The following is a 19,260-nucleotide window of genomic DNA, read 5'->3' on the forward strand; positions in this document are numbered from 1 at the left end:
TTGCAAGCACTTAAATATCAGGTATGATTTGCTTGTGCTACTTGTTGAACAGAATTCAGAAAACAGTTTTCAGGAATTACACACCATCTGTTCACATCTCTGTGGTTAGATCAGTGTGCTTAATAATGTGTCTTTGACCTTCATAATGTATGTTTATATTATACTGTGTTGTAAATAAAATACAGATAATCTAAAACCCCAGTCTTTGAATCTTTTCACATTGTTTCTTACCTGACAGTCACAGTCTCATTGATGGGCCATTAGGGGAGGGCCTTTTGTCTCTCAGGTGTGAATCACTAAATATTCAATGGCCATTGTCACTCCCTCACATATTCCCTTTCGATCACAAAACACGTCTTAGAAAATTTAAATAAGTATATTATTTTTTTGTGAATGACTGAACGAGATGATTTTCACATCATTTTGTAGAAAAAACTCTAGACAACCACATCAGCTGGGACTCTCTGATCACTGTTTAGTTCATCTTCTACCAGCCTACAGGCAGAAACTTAAATCTGCTAAGCCTGTAGTAAGAACTGTAAAGAGATGGACTGTTGAAGCAGAGTGGGATTTACAAGCCTGCTTCGAACTTACTGATTGGAGTGTTTTTGAGGCTGCAGCTACTGATCTGGGTGAGCTCACTGACACTGTGACATCCTACATCAGTTTCTGTGAGGACATGTGTGTACCCACCAGGACTTATTTAACATTTAACAACGACAAACCTTGGTTCAGTGCTTCGCCAGGCCAAAGAGGATGCCTACAGGAGTGGGGACAAAGCCTTGTACAAACAGGCCAAATACACACTGAATAGGGAGATAAGAGTGGCAAAGTTAAACTACTCGGGGAAAGCTAAAAAAACAGCTTTCAAGAAATGACCCTAAATCAGTGTGGAATGGCCTGAAAGCCATCACCAGCTACAAGAGCCCGTCCCCCAGCACTGAGGCCAATCAACAACTGGCTGAAGACCTGAATGAGTTTTACTGCAGGTTTGAAAAACAAAAGACTGGTCTGACACCCTACACCCACCCTGACTGTCTCACAATACAGCCATCAACACCCTGCCCCTCCATCCCCCCCTACTGTTTCTCAACCTGCCCTTAAGATCTGTGAAGGTGATGTTTGCAAAGTCTTCAAGAAGCAGAAGACAAGGAAAGCCAAGGGCCCAGACGGTGTCTCTCCAGCCTGCCTTAAAGCCTATGCTGTCCAGCTATCATCTATCTTCACATTGCAGCTAGTGAGGCTGGGAAAACTCACATCCGGCACCCGCACTATCAGCACTGGAGCTCCACAGGGCTGCGTTCTCTCACCACTGCTCTTCTCCCTCTACACAAACGACTGTACTTCTAAAGATCCCTCTGTCAAACTTCTGAAGTTTGCAGATGACACTACTGTCATCGGTCTCATCCGGGATGGCGACGAATCTGCTTACAGACAGGAAGTTGAGCAGCTGTCTCTCTGGTGCAGTCGCAACAACCTGGAGCTCAACATGCTTAAAACTGTAGAGATGACAGTGGACTTCCGGAGAAAGCCCCCTGCACTCACCCCTCTCACCATCATGAACAGCACTGTGGCTGCAGTGGACTCATTCAAGTTCCTAGGAACTAACATCTCCCAGGACCTGAAGTGGGACATTCACATTGACTTCATTGTGAAAAAAGCCCAGCAGAGGTTGTACTTTCTTCGTCAACTGAAAAAGTTCAATCTACCACAGGCTCTGATGACACAGTTTTACTCCGCTGTCATTGAGTCAGTTCTGTGCTCTTCTATAATTGTCTGGTTTGGGGCAGCCAGTAAATCAGATATAAGAAGACTGCAGCGGACTGTTAGGACAGCAGAAAGAATCATTGGTGTGCACCTGCCCAACCTTCAGGACTTATACATCTCCAGAGTGAAGAAATGGGCAGGAAACATCATCCAAGACCCTTCTCACCCTGGACACAACCTGTTTGCACCCTGTTTGTTCTCCCCTCAGGCAGACGCTACAGATCCCTGAGCACTAAAACATCTAGACATAAAAACAGCTTTTTCCCAAATGCCATCTCCAGTTTAAACAGATAAACATGAACATTACCTGGGTTCTACAATTCATTTATGCATTTCTTCCTCCATTTCTAATTATTGTCTCTTTCTGTAGTATTGTTATTTAAACTTCTGTAGTATTATTATGTAAGTACTCATGCACATCTCTTATTTATATAGCTGTATATAGAGAAAATAATGCACAAACCTGTACATAAATCATCTGTTCCAGTTTCATACATTATTATTTATTTTTAAGTTTTTATTTTATTTAAATGTTGTATGTATGTATGTATGTACCAGGAGCACCTTAAAAAAACCACAACAAATTCCTCGTGTGTTTGCACACACTTGGCGAATTCTGATTCTGATTCTGATTTTGATTCTGATTCTGATCCAGTTTTCAAAAGTCTTGTGCACGAATGTTCTGAATGTGTTTCATATTTTTACTAACCACACTTAAATGATGCTTTCTCAAAAACACAAACATGTACATTCATGTTACTTACATATTATTGTAGGCCGGTTTGTGCTATTACAGTGTAACCAGACTTTAGCCATTAATATGTTTTTAAGATACTGAAAAAAGCACAAATGTCAGGGCATGTCAAAACTTCTCCAGGACCCCAAAACCCCCTCAGACCCCAGAGGGTTAACATTATCAGGAAGAAACAAATATTCCCCCAAATCATTGGACATTATATATCTTGCATTTAAATGCAAAAGTAAAGTATTAGATCTCTCACACAAACAATAGTGGCACAATACTGCTCCTGAAAACTTATGTCAACAACATAGTGAAAAAACAGAATATAAAGATAAGATTTCAAAACAAAACTTCTTGTTCTAAAATTAAATAAGAAGCTGGTTGCAGATTCCCACAGACACACTTGTAAACACAACACTGAAATCCACACTTGAAGATTTTAAACCTGATTTGCCCCCTAAACAATCAGGGGGAATAGCCAGATTCAAGACTTGTCACAAATAACTTTTTGTCCAAAAAAATCCTCAATTGTGTGGTGTTATTATGATTAATTTACTGCTCCTGATCATGTCAAAGCAAACATATTTGATATTTATGACTCTTAATCATGCTGCCTCTGACGTGATACTCGCCACAGTTCCCCAGATCTCAATCCAATCAAGTGTCTGGCATGTGCTAAACAAACAAATCTGATTTAGGAATAAATTCGAAAAATAGGCTGAATGTACTTTTTTTGCCAAAATTAGGTTTTCATTCAATTATTATTGTATAACATCTTATCTATCATCTCTGAAAATATCTTGGCAAATTGCACTTGTTTAGTGCAGAGAACTGGTGATTTTTTGCAGCAATCGGAAATGACTGTCTTTCGCTTGTGTTAAGAAAGCACTAGGAGGTGCACCACAACAGTTAACCTACCAAAATAAACCCTGTAACCTATATAATAAAGGTGTATAAATGTACTTGTATTTTACCCCCTGAAATACAAGATGGCGGTGTGCACGTCGGGTGTTAGTCTGCTAAATGTGATAATTTTGACCTTCATGCCTTAACTCTTAAGTTTCATTATCTCACAACAAATCATATAAAACTGGACCTTGTTTGCTGTAAATAAGCTTTGTTTGTCGCAAGGAAACTTTGTTTTCATTACGCAAACGGAGATCCACATGCTCGAGTTCGTCATGGAGCAGACGCCGATTTCCAATCAGACAATTTGGGACACAATACAGCAAATGAAAATGGATATGCTTTCCCACTTTGACGCGAAAATGGACAATATTCAATTGGGATTACAAACAATACAGGGCTCGTTGACCACACTTGGTGATCATGTCGGAACTCGAACAAAGAGTAAGCTCAAATGAGGATAATTTAACCAAACTTCAAAAGCAGGTTAAAACACTCGTGAATGAAAACTCTTACCTACGTGATAAAATTGAGGATGCGGAGAATCGTAGTAGGGCATATAACCTGCACGTTTTGCATGTTCCGGAAAAAGCAGAGGGTCAGGACATCCTCGGCTTCATGAAAGGCCTTATCTATCTACTTCTTGGGGAAGAGAATTTCACGACTCCTCTAGTCATTGAGAGGGCCCATCGTTCTCCCACTATGCTACAAACGAACGAGCCAAATGCTGGTCCAAGGCCGATCCTTGTGAAACTTCTCAGTCTCCAGGACAAACAACGGATTTTACGTCTCTCACGTGAGAAGAGTGAATTAAAATATAAAGACAAACATCTTTCGTCCACATCTTTCCTGATTATAGCACTGGAATTGTCCTTAAACGTCGGCAGTTTGATGGTATCAAGAAAAAGCTCTGCGAAATGAAGATGGAATACTCTCTTCTTTACCCTGCCACATTGAAGATTATTGCAGCGGGCAAAGCTGTTAAGTTTAAAAGCCCTGAAGAAGTAGAGTTCTTTCTTCAAGATTGTGAGACTCACTCCAATGACTGATTTCTGAGGTATGAGATGAACTGATTTGATTGTGATGTTACTTTGTGGCATGAATGGCTTGTATAACTATTGAAGTGAACCCAATTATTTGATTTGAGTAGCTTTGCTACCTGTCTCTTGTTGCCGATTAGTAGGTTATATAATTTTGGCCATGGTTTTTTTTTTTTTACGGTGTGAATATGATTGAGGACTGGATAACTTGGGCTTGATGCAGACCTCTTTGATGAAAAAAAGGAAGAAAAAAGGAAAGAAAGGAAGGGAAAAAAAGAAAAGAAAAGGGAAAGGGAAAGAAAAAGGAAATATCTAGGTTTTCACTTCATGTATTAAGAAACTTAGCAGACAGTATCTGCATTCTCTCATGTTTTGGCCCTGCTGGTCTCTCTGTTTCTGTGTGTGTGTGTGTGTGTGTGTGTGTGGGTGTGGGTGTTTGAGTGCTCTCTCTCTTTCCTTGCTCCCCCCCTCTACTTTCTCAGTCATGTCTCTGAATAGTTTACATGGGTAAAGGCTTATTTGTCATTCACCTGAACATAAGAAGCTTGCTACACAAAATTGATCTCTTGAGGGCCTGGCTTGCTTACAATAAACCTAGTGTTATCACACTGTCTGAGACCTGGTTGAATGATAATATTTTAGATGAGGAAATTAAATTGAACGGTTATGTCTTGTATAGAGCTGATAGGGGTAGACGTGGTGGAGGGGTAGTCACCTATGTTTCCTCGAAATTATTTTCCGAAATTATAATCCCAAAAGAAATCCCAGTACATTTTGAATGTCTTTTTGTCAGAGTTAGTTTTCACGCAAATAAACAGCTAATCATAGGTAATATCTACAGACCCCCTAATTCCCCCATAGAGTCAATACACTGTATAGGAACCACGATTAAATCAGTGGGCAACTCAAATGAGATGATTATCCTTGGAGATTTTAATATTAACTGGTTAGATCATTCATCTCTAAAGGATAGACACTTTTTTGAAAGCTTAAACCTGACTCAATTAATCAGTCAACCTACTCGAATTGACCACAGATCCAAATCTTTATTAGATTGGGTTCTGGTCACTCATACTCACAGAATTATTGATTCAGGAGTTTTACCCGATTGTTTTAGTGATCACTCCATGGTGTTCTGTGTGTGGAAAATCAAACTACCTTGCCTACCTCCTAAGGTAATCAGGGTAAGACAGAGCAAACATTTTAATCCAGAGTCTTTTATACAAGACTTGCTGGACATAAACTGGTATAGGCTCCGTCTTATTCCGTCTATTGAAGATGCTTGGCATTTTTTCCACACTGAAGTCCTTAAAGTCATTGATAAACATGCCCCTTGGATTTCAGTAAAGGTTAAGGGCCATCATTTACCATGGGTGGATTCTGACTTAATACATTTATTTAAACAAAGAGACAAGGCGTGGGTAAAGTACAGACATTCAAAGGACTCAGCAGATGGGGCTGTTTACAAACAACTTAGAAACATGTGTACAACTAAAACAAGAAATGCCAAATCAAACTATTATAAAAATTTGTTATCCAACAATTTCAGTAATCCTAAGAAGTTTTGGAGAAATATAAATTCTTTACTCAACAATTCTACTAAAAGTACTGCTACCAAAATTAAAGTGAACAATGACATTATCAGTGATCCTCTTGCAGTTGCCAATGCTTTTAATCAACATTTTTCCTCTATTTGTAGCTCACAATTCTCTAATTTTTCCTATTCTGGTCTGGCAAATGAGCGGCATAGCTCTTTCTCATTTGTTACAATAAACCCTACTGATGTTGAGCAGGCAATCTCTGAATTAAAGTCTGGTAATGCTGACCCTGATGGCCTGGAGATCAAGTTTATTAAGCTTGCTTCTCATGTACTGGCATTTCCTTTATCAGATTTATTTAACCTATCATTATCCACCTGTGTGGTTCCATCAATGTGGAAGTCTGCCAGAGTTACACCAATATACAAGGGTGGCAATGTTCTTGATCCTAATAACTATAGACCAATTTCTATCATTAGTAGTGTAGCAAAAGTATTTGAAAAAATAATATTTAAACAATTATTTAAATATGTTAATGATTTTGCTATTTTGTCACCCAACCAATCTGGTTTCAGGCCAAATTTTTCTACATCCACAGCTCTTTTAAAATTTACAAATGACGTTTCATCTGCCATTGACAATAACATGTCTACTGGTGCAATATTTATAGATCTTTCTAAGGCCTTTGATATGGTTGACCACTATCTGCTTCTTGATAAATTACAAGCAATAGGCCTCTCTAAAGACTCTCTTCTTTGGTTCAACTCTTATCTTCACTGTAGACGTCAGCATGTCTGTTTAAATGGTTGTATATCTCAGTCCGTGATAATGGAGAAAGGTGTCCCCCAGGGTTCTTCCCTGGGGCCTCTTCTTTTTTCTTTATTTATAAACGATCTTCCACAAATTTGCTCAGACTGTAGTATTCATTTGTATGCTGATGATACAGTGATATACTCATCTAATGTCTTGGTCTCTAAGACTCAATCCTTACTACAGTCTAATTTTAATGCTATTCAACGTTGGTTCCAGTCCAATCATTTACTATTAAATAAGAAAAAGTCATATAGCATGCTGTTTGCTACTAGATCAGCCTCCTTGAACCAAAGTAATAATTTTTCACTCAAATTCTTAGACGATACTCCACTTGAACAAGTTGCTGAATTTAAATATCTGGGCCTCTGGCTTGACTCACAGCTTTCTTTCAGGTGTCATATTAATTCTGTTGTGAAAAAGATTAATTGTAACCTACGAATACTGTATTGCTCTATTAATTGTTTTACTCAACTTACTAGGCTGAGAATTGTGTCACAGTTAATATTTCCTTTATTAGACTATGCAGATGTTGTCTACCAAAACACCTCAGAATCAAACTTGAAACCTCTAACTGTTGCTTTTAATAATATTTGTAGATTTGTCCTGAGATGTCCCTTCACTACTCACCACTGTGTATTGTATGACTCACTGAACTTATTATCACCAGAGGCCAAAAGACAGTATCACTGGTACCAGGTTCTTTTTAAATGTGTGTATTATGATTGTCCTTCTTATCTGAAGGAATATTTAATTCCATATAGATCTAGATATAGATTGAGACATACTGAGAATCCCCTTTCACTGTGCCAAACATTTGTAAAGAGACTGGTAGACGTACCTTTAAATTTAAAGCTCCTTCAGATTGGAATAGTCTGCCTGGGTCTCTAAGATCTATCACTTCTTTGTATTCCTTCAAAATATCGCTTTTCACCTATTTGCAAGCAAAGTATTGCTGTAAATGTTTTTCTTATGTGTGACTGGATTTATCTATTTATTTATTTATTATTTAATCATTATTTATGAGTATATGTTAGTATGGGTGTAGGTGTGTGTATGTATATTATGTGAATATGTGTATATACATATGTGTATGGGCTACATGTTGTCATGCTTCCTACAGTAATACTTACATACACATATGTGTTTTCTCTTGTTTACATGTATTTGTTTTCAATAATGAGTATGTGGGGTGGGTGGGGTGGCCGAGGTGGGATGAGGGAGAGTTTGAGCGAGTGTGAATGTACATGTGTTGTATTGTTTTTGTCCTATGTCTTGAGGACCCCCTCGAAAATGAGATGTTTCATCTCTAGGGGTTATCCTCCTAACACTAATAAATGTATTTGAAATGCACATTTACCGCCAGTCCTGTGTAAACTACAGCACAAAATGTTTATTTATTTATTTTTTAATATAGTGAGATGGCAGAATTTTGAGTTTTAAGTAGCTGCTCAATTAAAGCAATCTTGCTCGTCTCAATCTGCTCAATGTTGGTGATGTCAGTGACCTAAACCATGTTATAATGGACTATTTCACATCCAGAGATGAAGGATTGAATGATGATATTACTAAAGTGGAGGAGTCTGGTGACCGTCTGGTATATGCACAGGTCGCTTTTCTAAATGTAAACTACAAGGTACACTATTTGTGCTATCTAAAGGGACCCAAAGGGTGCTTAAAAGTTCAGAGACTATGCCCATTATAACAGATAACTGTTCTCTTCAGGGTAATGTCAGTCTGTTTGTGTAAAGATGCAGTATAACAATCCTGACTATAGTGCTTCCATTGCCTCACATTAAACCTCATTTTGTATGATTTATAAGCCTTTTGAAAAATGGGGACATGGGGCAATGTCCTCATAAGTCACCCTCTCCTTGTAATACCTACGTCATACCCATGTCATTATACAAATTTGTGTCCTGATATTTCACACACACATTTATGTACAAATGTATGTGTGTGTGTGTTTCCTGTTGTACATGAATTACACTAAATTATTGATCTTGCCTTTCATTTACATCTGGAAGGGAATTTCATCTGCACACTGTAAAAAATGATTTGTTGACACAACTTGACTTAGCAAACACTAAGTGTTAAGTTTAGCAGACATTAGGTGTTAAGTTCGCTCAAAATACATGTAGTTGTTGAATTAATTTGCAGTAAATTGAGCCAACGTACTGTATCAATTAATGAGCATTTACATTTTTTAGTTAAGTCAACTGGAAAAAATGTTTTCACAACTATGAACCATGTCTATGTCACGAATCTGGTCTGTGTCTCGTTGTCCACCAACCACCAGATGTCACTCTCGCATCACTTACACACTCTGACTGTCACTAGGCATCTCGGACTGCATCTCCCATCCTCCACCGCTCTTATTGCGTCAGTCCCCGTGACCAATCAGGCGTCCTTAAAAACCCCGCTCCCCCTCAGTGCACTCACGGAGTATTGTTGTTGTTATTGTTGTGTTTCCTAGTTTCCGGTTCCAAGTTCCTAGTGTTTAGTTCTATCGCCTGGTCTTCTCGTTCTCGTCTGTCTAGCCGCCTGCCTTTTGAACCCTCGCTCGTGTTTAGGGATTATTCCCTTCGCTCAGCCCCTTTATGGATTATGTTCGCCACGGATCGACCCACGCCTGACTCACAGACTTCTATTGTGCATCGCCCCAACATACCTGTTTGCTGTGATTTTGACCCTGCCTGTCTGACCATGTCTTTGCCTCGTCCATTAAATAAAAGTTCGCAATTGGATCCGCTCGCCTCTCGTCTCGTTCATCCCGTAACAGAATACTCCGTCATACAAGGATCCAGCAACTTTTTTCACGGACATCATCCAGGTATGGACTGTACTTATTTGACTGTGGGCTCGTCTTTCATGGTGGGTGTCGCTAATGAGGAACGCGATACCCCAGTGATGCCGATCGCGCAACCTGCTCGCGGAGTGGCGGGCGCGTCGGAGCGCGGTCATATAATGGCGGCTACTGTGGAGCCGGCTCGCAAAATGGCGGCCGCGCCGGAGCGCGACGCCACGAACACGCCGGCCGCCTGGCCTGCTCACGACATGGCGGCTCTGCTGGAGCACGCTCAAGCAGGGGTGGCCGCGCTGGATCGGCTTCTCGAAATGGTGGCGAACTTGGAGCTCATTCGCAAAATGGCGGCGAGAACGGAGCCCCGTCACGTCACGGCTGCTATACCTGAGCCATATGAAGTTGCAGCTGCGTTTCCTGATTCAAGTCAAGTTTCCAAGTCAAGTCAAGCTACAGCTGCTGTTCCTGTGTCAAACCAAGCTGGAGCTGTGTTTCCTGTGTTAAGTCAAGTCAGAGCTGCTCTTCCTAAGGCAAGTCAAGTGAGAACTGTTGTTCCTGTGTCAAGTCGGGTTAAAACTGTGTTTCCTGTCTCAAGTCAAGTTACAGAGCCACCGCACAAGATGGCTGCCACGCCAGAGCCACCGCACAAGATGGCTGCCACGCCAGAGCCACCGCACAAGATGGCCGCCTCGCCAGAGCCACCGCACAAGATGGCCGCCACGTCAGAGCCTGCTAAAGCCCCGTCAGCCAAGCCACAGCCTGCTCAGGCCATCTCAGTCAAGCCACAGCCTGGTCACGTCATGTTTTCTGCTCCTGAGTCGGCACCCATCATGGCCGGTCTTCCCGAAGCGGTTTCAGAGTCAAGTCACGCCCCGCCTGACGGCCCAGAGTCAAGTCACGCCCCGCCTGACGGCCCAGAGTCAAGTCACGCCCCGCCTGACGGCCCAGAGTCAAGTCACGCCCCGCCTGACGGCCCAGACTCAAGTCACGCCCCGCCTGACGGCCCAGACTCAAGTCACGCCCCGCCTGACGGCCCAGACTCAAGTCACGCCCCGTCTGGTCCCAGGTCTGCTCCAGAGGTCCCGTCTGGTCCCAAGTCTGCTCCAGAGGTCCCGTCAGTTGGAGAAGCCGCGCCAATGCCTCCTGAGGTGTCAGCCGTGGCTGTGGATCCTCCCTTGGAGGTGGCGCCCCCCTACAAACTCTCTGCTTCTTCCCTCGTTCTGTCTGCCTCCTCTGTCACTGTTCTCCCCAGGTCCCAGTCTATTATGCGGGTTCCTGCTCAGCCCTGGTGGGCCCTGGCGCCTCCTGTTCTGCCCTGGAGGGCCTCGGCGCCTCCTGTTCCGCCCTGGAGGGCCTCGGCGCCTCCTGCTCTGCCTCCGGTTCCGTCCTGGAAGGTCCCGGGGTCTCCTGCTCTGCCTCCAGCTCCGCCCTGGAGGGCTCCTGCGCCTCCTGCTCTGCCTCCGGCTCCGCCCTGGAGGGCTCCTGCGCCTCCTGCTCTGCCTCCGGCTCCACCCTGGAGGGCTCCTGCGCCTCCTGCTCTGCCTCCGGCTCCGCCCTGGAGGGCTCCTGCGCCTCCGGCTCCGCCCTGGAAGGCTCCTGCTCCACCTCCGCTCTGGAGGGCTCTTGCTCCGCCTCCGGCCCCACCCTGGAGGGTACCTGCTCTGTCGGTCCTGCCTCAATCTCTGGGCTTCCCTCATGGACCTGGTCCTCCAGCCCTCGCCCTGTCTCGCTCCCACCCCACCGCTCCCCTGGACTGCTGTTTCCCTCGAGCGTCTGGAAGCCGCTCCTTGGGGGGGGGCTATGTCACGAATCTGGTCTGTGTCTCGTTGTCCACCAACCACCAGATGTCACTCTCGCATCACTTACACACTCTGACTGTCACTAGGCATCTCGGACTGCATCTCCCATCCTCCACCGCTCTTATTGCGTCAGTCCCCGTGACCAATCAGGCGTCCTTAAAAACCCCGCTCCCCCTCAGTGCACTCACGGAGTATTGTTGTTGTTATTGTTGTGTTTCCTAGTTTCCGGTTCCAAGTTCCTAGTGTTTAGTTCTATCGCCTGGTCTTCTCGTTCTCGTCTGTCTAGCCGCCTGCCTTTTGAACCCTCGCTCGTGTTTACGGATTATTCCCTTCGCTCAGCCCCTTTATGGATTATGTTCGCCACGGATCGACCCACGCCTGACTCACAGACTTCTATTGTGCATCGCCCCAACATACCTGTTTGCTGTGATTTTGACCCTGCCTGTCTGACCATGTCTTTGCCTCGTCCATTAAATAAAAGTTCGCAATTGGATCCGCTCGCCTCTCGTCTCGTTCATCCCGTAACAGTCTAACTGACATAAATTATTAATTTTTCCTCAAAATCATAACTTAACTATTTGAGTTTACTGGACATTGGCAAGAAGTTTTGGATATCTAGAACCAGATTTTTTATGTGTAACGGAGTAAACGAGACGAGAGGCGAGCGGATCCATGTGCGAGCCTTTATTTAATGGACGAGACAGATACATAGTCGAGCAGGCAGGGTCAAACAGGAGCAACAGGGGAAACGCAGGCAAGATGTAGAGAATTATCCTTTACAAGTGATAGTCCAAAAGGCAGGCGGCTAGACAGTCAAAAACGAGATAACCAGGCGGGAGGAACAAAACATTGGGAACTAGGAACTAGGAACAAGAAACTAGGAAACGCTAACAATGGGAATACAACAATACAACAACAATCCGTGACTAGCATGGGGGAAAGATGGGGCTTTTATGGTGCTGCTGATTGGTCACATGTGCTGACGCAATCAGCGTGATGCATGACGGGAGATGTAGTCCGGGGTGTGGTACAAGAGTCAGAGTGTGATGATGGGGTGAGAGTGACATCTGGTGGTGAGCGGACAGCGGGACACCGACCAGATTCGTGACATTATGAAATCAACACAACTGCAAAATTGCATTCAAAAACACAAACATAAATAATTGTCTTGCAAAAACACTATGAAAGAAAATCCTTCACATATACACAGCTCACACAAAAACATGCAAACTTCTCTATCCACACACCCATCTTAGTGCTAAAATAGTACAAATAACTGTCCTTGTCATTGTCAGATATTTTTTATTGCAAAAACAAGTGTACATGAAGAATTCACAATAAGCTGTGTTAAAAATACTTCATATTAAACTGTTCAAAAACTGTAAATTCCCAATTATAGAAACATGACAATGAAAGAGGAAGCACTACAAGGTAACAAAAAAGAAGTCAGTTTAAAAAAAAAAATTCCAATGTTCGACTTAAAAAAATGAGATCTAAAACAACAATGTTCTTAAAAGTTTAAACCAATACAATGACTAAACAGTATAAACAGTAGCATAAAGTAAAAAAGATTTATTCTGTTTTCTGTCTTATCACAGCAACTTGCTTTTCAGAGAGTGAACTCTTGCAGTACAAGAGTCTGATCTGATTCCAATGAACAGGTGCTGTATCACTTCAAAAGTGACTTTTAATTCCTTTGGATAGTCGAGGTTTAATGTGTACACCAGGCCCATCAGGTTCAGAAAAGCATTAGGTATAATCACTCAGGTGACACCTTACCACTTCTTCCTCAATCACCAGGGCAATGTCATAGAAGCCTGGGAGAGGTTTCATCACGTTTTCCGCAACCACTAGGATTCCAATCACCACACCCTTGATCCCATTCTCTTCAGTCACTGGGCTCCATAGAATGTAAACAAAACAAGGCACTATTACTTAAAAGCAATAACACAAACGTAGTCCCCAGACCCCTGCAAATTAAGAGATCTAATGTTCAATTTCCCCTTAGGCTGCATTTACACTAGTGCATATTCGTTTTAAAATGCTTAATTTTTGCTAAGGTTGCACCTATAGTTCCTCCTCAGTCGTTCACTCCGACGTTACGTCGAGTGACGTACTTGGGATTGTACTTGGGAGCCCAATCACCTCTGAGCTAAAGAGAAAAGGCCAATGAAAATTGACGAGTGGATCTTGCACGGCAAGCCACTCCCCCATACTTACGGGTATATAAGACGGCGGCGTGCATCCACTCATTCAGATTTCTGTTTCAGAGCTCTCGCCTACTGAGTTCGCCACGACGAAGAAAGAGAAAGAAGTTCTTCCCGGCTCGATCATGTGTGCCGGCTCTCCAACGCCGGCAATTGTGCACTCCAGTGAAGCGCTGCTTCAGCCCTTCCCTGGGCATTCCGATCCTAAAAGAGCAATTTTCCTAAGGCCGTTGAAAGCCTCTCGTTCGCGGGATGTCTTTCCGGCCATGGGCAAATGGATGCGGGGCATATATGGCCTCTTTTGATGGGCACGATCTCTGCCTCACGTGTCTGGGCTGCGATCATGCTGAGGCAGGGCTCGCGGAGGCGTCATGTGTGCACTGCGAGCGCATGACCATCGCCACGCTTAGGCAGCAGAAGGGGAATGTTGTCTCCATACAGAGGTTGGCCCATTGGGTGGTAGATGCCATCACCTTGGCGTACGAGTCCCAAGGTGAGCCATGCCCCCTAGGAGTTAGAGCCCACTCCACTCGGAGTGTTGCCTCCTCCTATGCGTTGGCGCACAGCGCCTCTCTAGCAGACATCTGTAGAGCTGCAGGCTGGGCGACACCTAACACCTTCACGAGATTCTATAATTTCCGCGTAGAGCCTGTTTCCTCCCGTGTGTTAACATAACACCAACGCAGGGAGGTAGGCTCGGTGTCGGCTTGCTGCGCCATTCCTTATGGATCCGTGCGCCGCCTTCCCAGTTGTTCCTTTTTATTTGAACACCGGGTCCTCCATGCCCCGCAGCCCGGACTATAGAGTAGTCCGTGACTGTTCTCCGGTAGGGACCTTCTTCACCCTCCGGTTGTGGCATCCTGTCTCAGTGTTGTTCCATGGGAAAACTCTCTGAACCCGCATTTCCCTAAAAAAAAAAAAAAATCTCTTTATCCCACATTATTCAAATTTTTAATGTGCTCCGCCCCCCCAACAGTTGCTTCAGAAATCTGGCACCCCTGGTAGTCCTCTTCGGCCTACAGGGGGTTGGGAAGGTTACGTGTCAAACCATTTGTCCTGACACGCTTGCTTGTCAGCATTTGCTTTCAGCCACGTGACGTGGTTCAGCATTGTGGCGTTTTCCATGGGTCGATCCCAAATACGTCACTCGACGTAACATCGGAGTGAACGACTGAGGAGGAACGTCTAGGTTACATCTGTAACCCTCGTTCCCTGAAGGAGGGAATGGAGACGTTACGTCCCCTTGCCACAATCCTGAACTACGCTGAATGCTGGGTTTCGGCTCGGCTCCTCAGCAAAAACCTGAATGAGTGGATGCACACCGCCGTCTTATATACCCGTATATACGGGGGAGTGGCTTGCCGTGCAAGCCTTTTCTCTTTAGCTCAGAGGTGATTGGGCTCCCAAGTACGATCCCAAATACGTCACTCGCCGTAACGTCTCCGTTCCCTCCTTCAGGGAGGGAACTTTGCAACTACATGTCAACTAATTCTCATTAGTTTGCAACTACATGTCTACTATCAGAGCAGACTGTTAGGTTAGGTTTAGGGTTAGTACAATAAGTTGACATATACAGGTGCTGGTCATATAATTAGAATATCTTCAAAAAGTTGATTTATTTCACTAATTCCATTCAAGAAGTGAAACAGACTGATATATTTCAAGTGTTTATTTCTTTTAATTTTGATGATTATAACTGACAACTAATGAAAACCCCAAATTCAGTATCTCAGAAAATTAGAATATTGTGAAAAGGTTCAGTATTGAAGACACCTGGTGCCACACTCTAATCAGCTAATTAACTCAATAACCTGCAAAGGCCTTTAAATGGCCTCTCAGTCTAGCTCTGTAGGCTACACAATCATGGGGAAGACTGCTGATTTGACAGTTGTCCAAAAGACGACCATTGACACCTTGCACAAGGAGGGCAAGACACAAAAGGTCATTGTAAAAGAGGCTGGCTGTTCACAGAGCTCTGTTTCCAAGCACATTAATAGAGAGGCGAAGGGAAGGAAAAGATGTGGTAGAAAAAAAGTGTACAAGCAATAGGGATAACCGCACCCTGGAGAGAATTGTGAAACAAAACCCATTCAAAAATGTGGGGGAGATTCACAAAGAGTGGATTGCAGCTGGAGTCAGTGCTTCAAGAACCACTACGCACAGACGTATGCAAGACATGGGTTTCAGCTGTCGCATTCCTTGTGTCAAACCACTCTTGAACAACAGACAGCGTCAGAAGCGTCTCGCCTGGGCTAAAAACAAAAAGGACTGGAATGCTGCTGAGTGGTCCAAAGTTACGTTCTCTGATGAAAGTAAATTTTGCATTTCCTTTGGAAATCAGGGTCCCAGAGTCTGGAGGAAGAGAGGAAAGGCACAGAATCCACGTTGCTTGAGGTCCAGTGTAAGTGATGGTTTGGGGTGCCATGTCATCTGCTGGTGTTAGTCCACTGTGTTTTCTGAGGTCCAAGGTCAACGCAGCTGTATACCAGGAAGTTTTAGAGCACTTCATGCTTCCTGCTGCTGACCAACTTTATGGAGATGCAGATTTCATTTTCCAACAGGACTTGGCACCTGAACACCGTGCCAAAGCTACCAGTACCTGGTTTAAGGACCATGGTATCTCTGTTCTTAATTGGCCAGCAAACTCGCCTGACCTTAACCCCTTAGAAAATCTATGGGGTATTGTGAAGAGGAAGATGCGACATGCCAGACCCAACAATGCAGAAGAGCTGAAGACCACTATCAGAGCAACCTGGGCTCCCATAACACCTGAGCAGTGCCACAGACTGATCAACTCCATGCCACGCCGTGTTGCTGCAGTAATTCAGGCAAAAGGAGCCCCAACTAAGTATCGAGTGCTGTACATGCTCATACTTTTCATGTTCATACTTTTAAGTTGGCCAAGATTTCTAAAAATCCTTTCTTTGTATTGGTCTTAAGTAATATTCTAATTTTCTGAGATACTGAATTTGGGGTTTTCATTAGTTGTCAGTTATAATCATCAAAATTAAAAGAAATAAACACTTGAAATATATCAGTCTGTGTGGAATGAATGTATACAAGTTTCACTTCTTGAATGGAATTAGTGAAATAAATCAACTTTTTAAAGACATTCTAATTATATGACCAGCACCTGTACTTGCAAAGTTTAGAAGAGTGTTACAAAATATATTAAGCAGACAGTCTACTAATATTCTAATGACTAGTTGACATGCAGTTGCAAAATTACTTACTGTTAGTAGAATGTCTAAAGTGGACTATCAAAATAAAGTGTTACCGTTTACACTACTCTGGTGTTTTTGACCTTCAAAAATGGAGACTTTCGAAAATGCTGCAGACCCTGTTTTAGTTTGAAAACTCTGGGGTTGCATGTCAGTGTAAATGGACCAAAACTGAGACTTTTTAAAATGATGGCATGGCTGCCCACGTTTACTCTGTGTATCCTTGATGACCGTGTAAACAATAACATCATGCTCGTTGTACACCATAGATATGTATAGGTAGATTCCCCATTCAACCGCTTTCAAGCACGTAGACACATCCGCCATCTAAATAATAGGGCATTTACCTATACATAGCTATGATTGTACTTGCATGAATGGTCATGTGACATGCATTTTCAGTTGTGTAGTGTAGACGGAGATCATTTCTGAAATGCAGCGAAAACACCAGTGTAGATGAGGATCATTTTCATTTGAAAATGCTGTTTTAAGGGCCTTACATGTTTCAGCTTACCTTGCATATCTCTTAATGAATTTTGAAGGAGTCTCTTGCATGTACCACGGCAGGCCCAGCCATGCTTCTGTCCTCATCCTTTGGTTGTTGTCTGTAAAATATAGGATGGTTAAAGTACCAGCTTTATTTGTTCAATCCTATGTTTTTCTTTATTCATTTATCGTTTCTCGCTCTCCCTCTGTTTCTGATGCTTTTTATGCATATACATTTGTTGTAAATAAATCACCAGTGATGTGATGCAACAACAGTTGTTTGTTACCTTCTTGTTCAGCACCAAAATAAGATGTAATAGTGGATGTACCATGCACTTTGTAACACTTTGAAGGACTTAAAAGGATAGGTTACCAAAGATGATAACTGTCATTTACTCACTAACATGCCACTCCAAACACATGCAAAAATATTAATATCTTCATTCCATACAATGAAAATTATCAGTGTTAAGCTGTTAAGCTCTATAAAGGACATGTCAACACTATAAAAAATGCAGTAAAAGTAGTGGATTAGTCATGTTGCCTATTTTAAAAGTTTTCTGATAATAACTTTGTGTAATGAACTAATGTCAGATTTGATTTTACTATGACATAATACAACAACATCAAACCTCATTAGTTCTTATGTAATGACTCGATCAAAAGACTTGCAAGAACCAGTGAGGTCTGATATTTATGTAGAAGCTAATACAATCAAACATTCTTGTAAACAAAGACTTTAATTTTTAGGTTTTCATCATACAAAAATATTGTATGATTTTGAAAGTCTTGGAATATTACGCACAAATCATATAAGTTACTTTTTAGACACTTACTCTGAAGTCATTGTATGAAAAGATGTCACTATCACTAGTTTTATGATCCATAGAAGAAAAAAGATCATAGAGGTTTGAACATGAAAGTGAGTAAATGATCACAGAATTGTCATTTTGGGGAGAGAAAGACTGCTTTAACATAAATAGACTCACATCCTTATCAAGGCTCTTCAATATTGAAGTCATATCTGGAATGTCCTCATCACACTTTGACCTGAAAAACCGTATCAGCTTTGAGAGATGATCATCTTGGCCTTCAAAAAAGACACAAGCCAGGTGATTTATTTGCTGATCTATAAAAACAAATACATTTACAAATTTAACAAAGATGCCAGGGTCTCAGTGACAGTCCTTAACAGTACTAAATTAAAACATAATGCAGGATATTTGTGTAAAACACAAATATGGACTGACAGCGGTGCTTTAGATATTACTGGTCATTCGTATTTCTAAGATAAAAAAATAACGATAAGAAGATCCAATGAACACGCTCAAAAATCACTTATATAAAACTTTACACTGTTTTATCTATTTATCAACATTAACTTGATCCACAATTGTAATAGTGATGGGAAGTCCGGTTCTTTTCCGTGACCAGGTTCTTTCGGCCGTTCGTTTTAATTAACCCGTTCACCAGTTCTTCTACTTACTCATGTAATGATGCCGTCCCAGCGGATGACAATACGCTCAAACCCATTCAAATAGAGTAATTTGTAATCATAACTTCAGTTAAATCATCATCATCGTCATCTTGGAAAAGTTTCTTACATTAGCGTTTTGCAAAAGCACACAAGGATGTGCAAACAGATGTTTTACAAGTCTAATAGATATAAATTGAACTAGTCTTCATTAGCTTTGTACAAAAACAAACTCATAAAGCTTAACAACGTGCATACAAAAGTAAATATCAAATTCCACTTACGTTTTCACTGAACAGTTATAGCATGTTCATCATGTTAAAAGTGCTGTTTGATATAACTAATAGCATTTGCATTTTCCAGTAGGCGTACGTTTTATTTGTTATTAACTTACATTTTGCCAAATTCTGTAACGTGTGCTCAGTATTAGCTGTTCGTGTTCAACAGTTCTCGGCACAGCATGTCAG

Source organism: Labeo rohita, unplaced genomic scaffold (assembly GCF_022985175.1).
Source record: "Labeo rohita strain BAU-BD-2019 unplaced genomic scaffold, IGBB_LRoh.1.0 scaffold_203, whole genome shotgun sequence".
Classification (NCBI taxonomy): domain Eukaryota; kingdom Metazoa; phylum Chordata; class Actinopteri; order Cypriniformes; family Cyprinidae; genus Labeo; species Labeo rohita.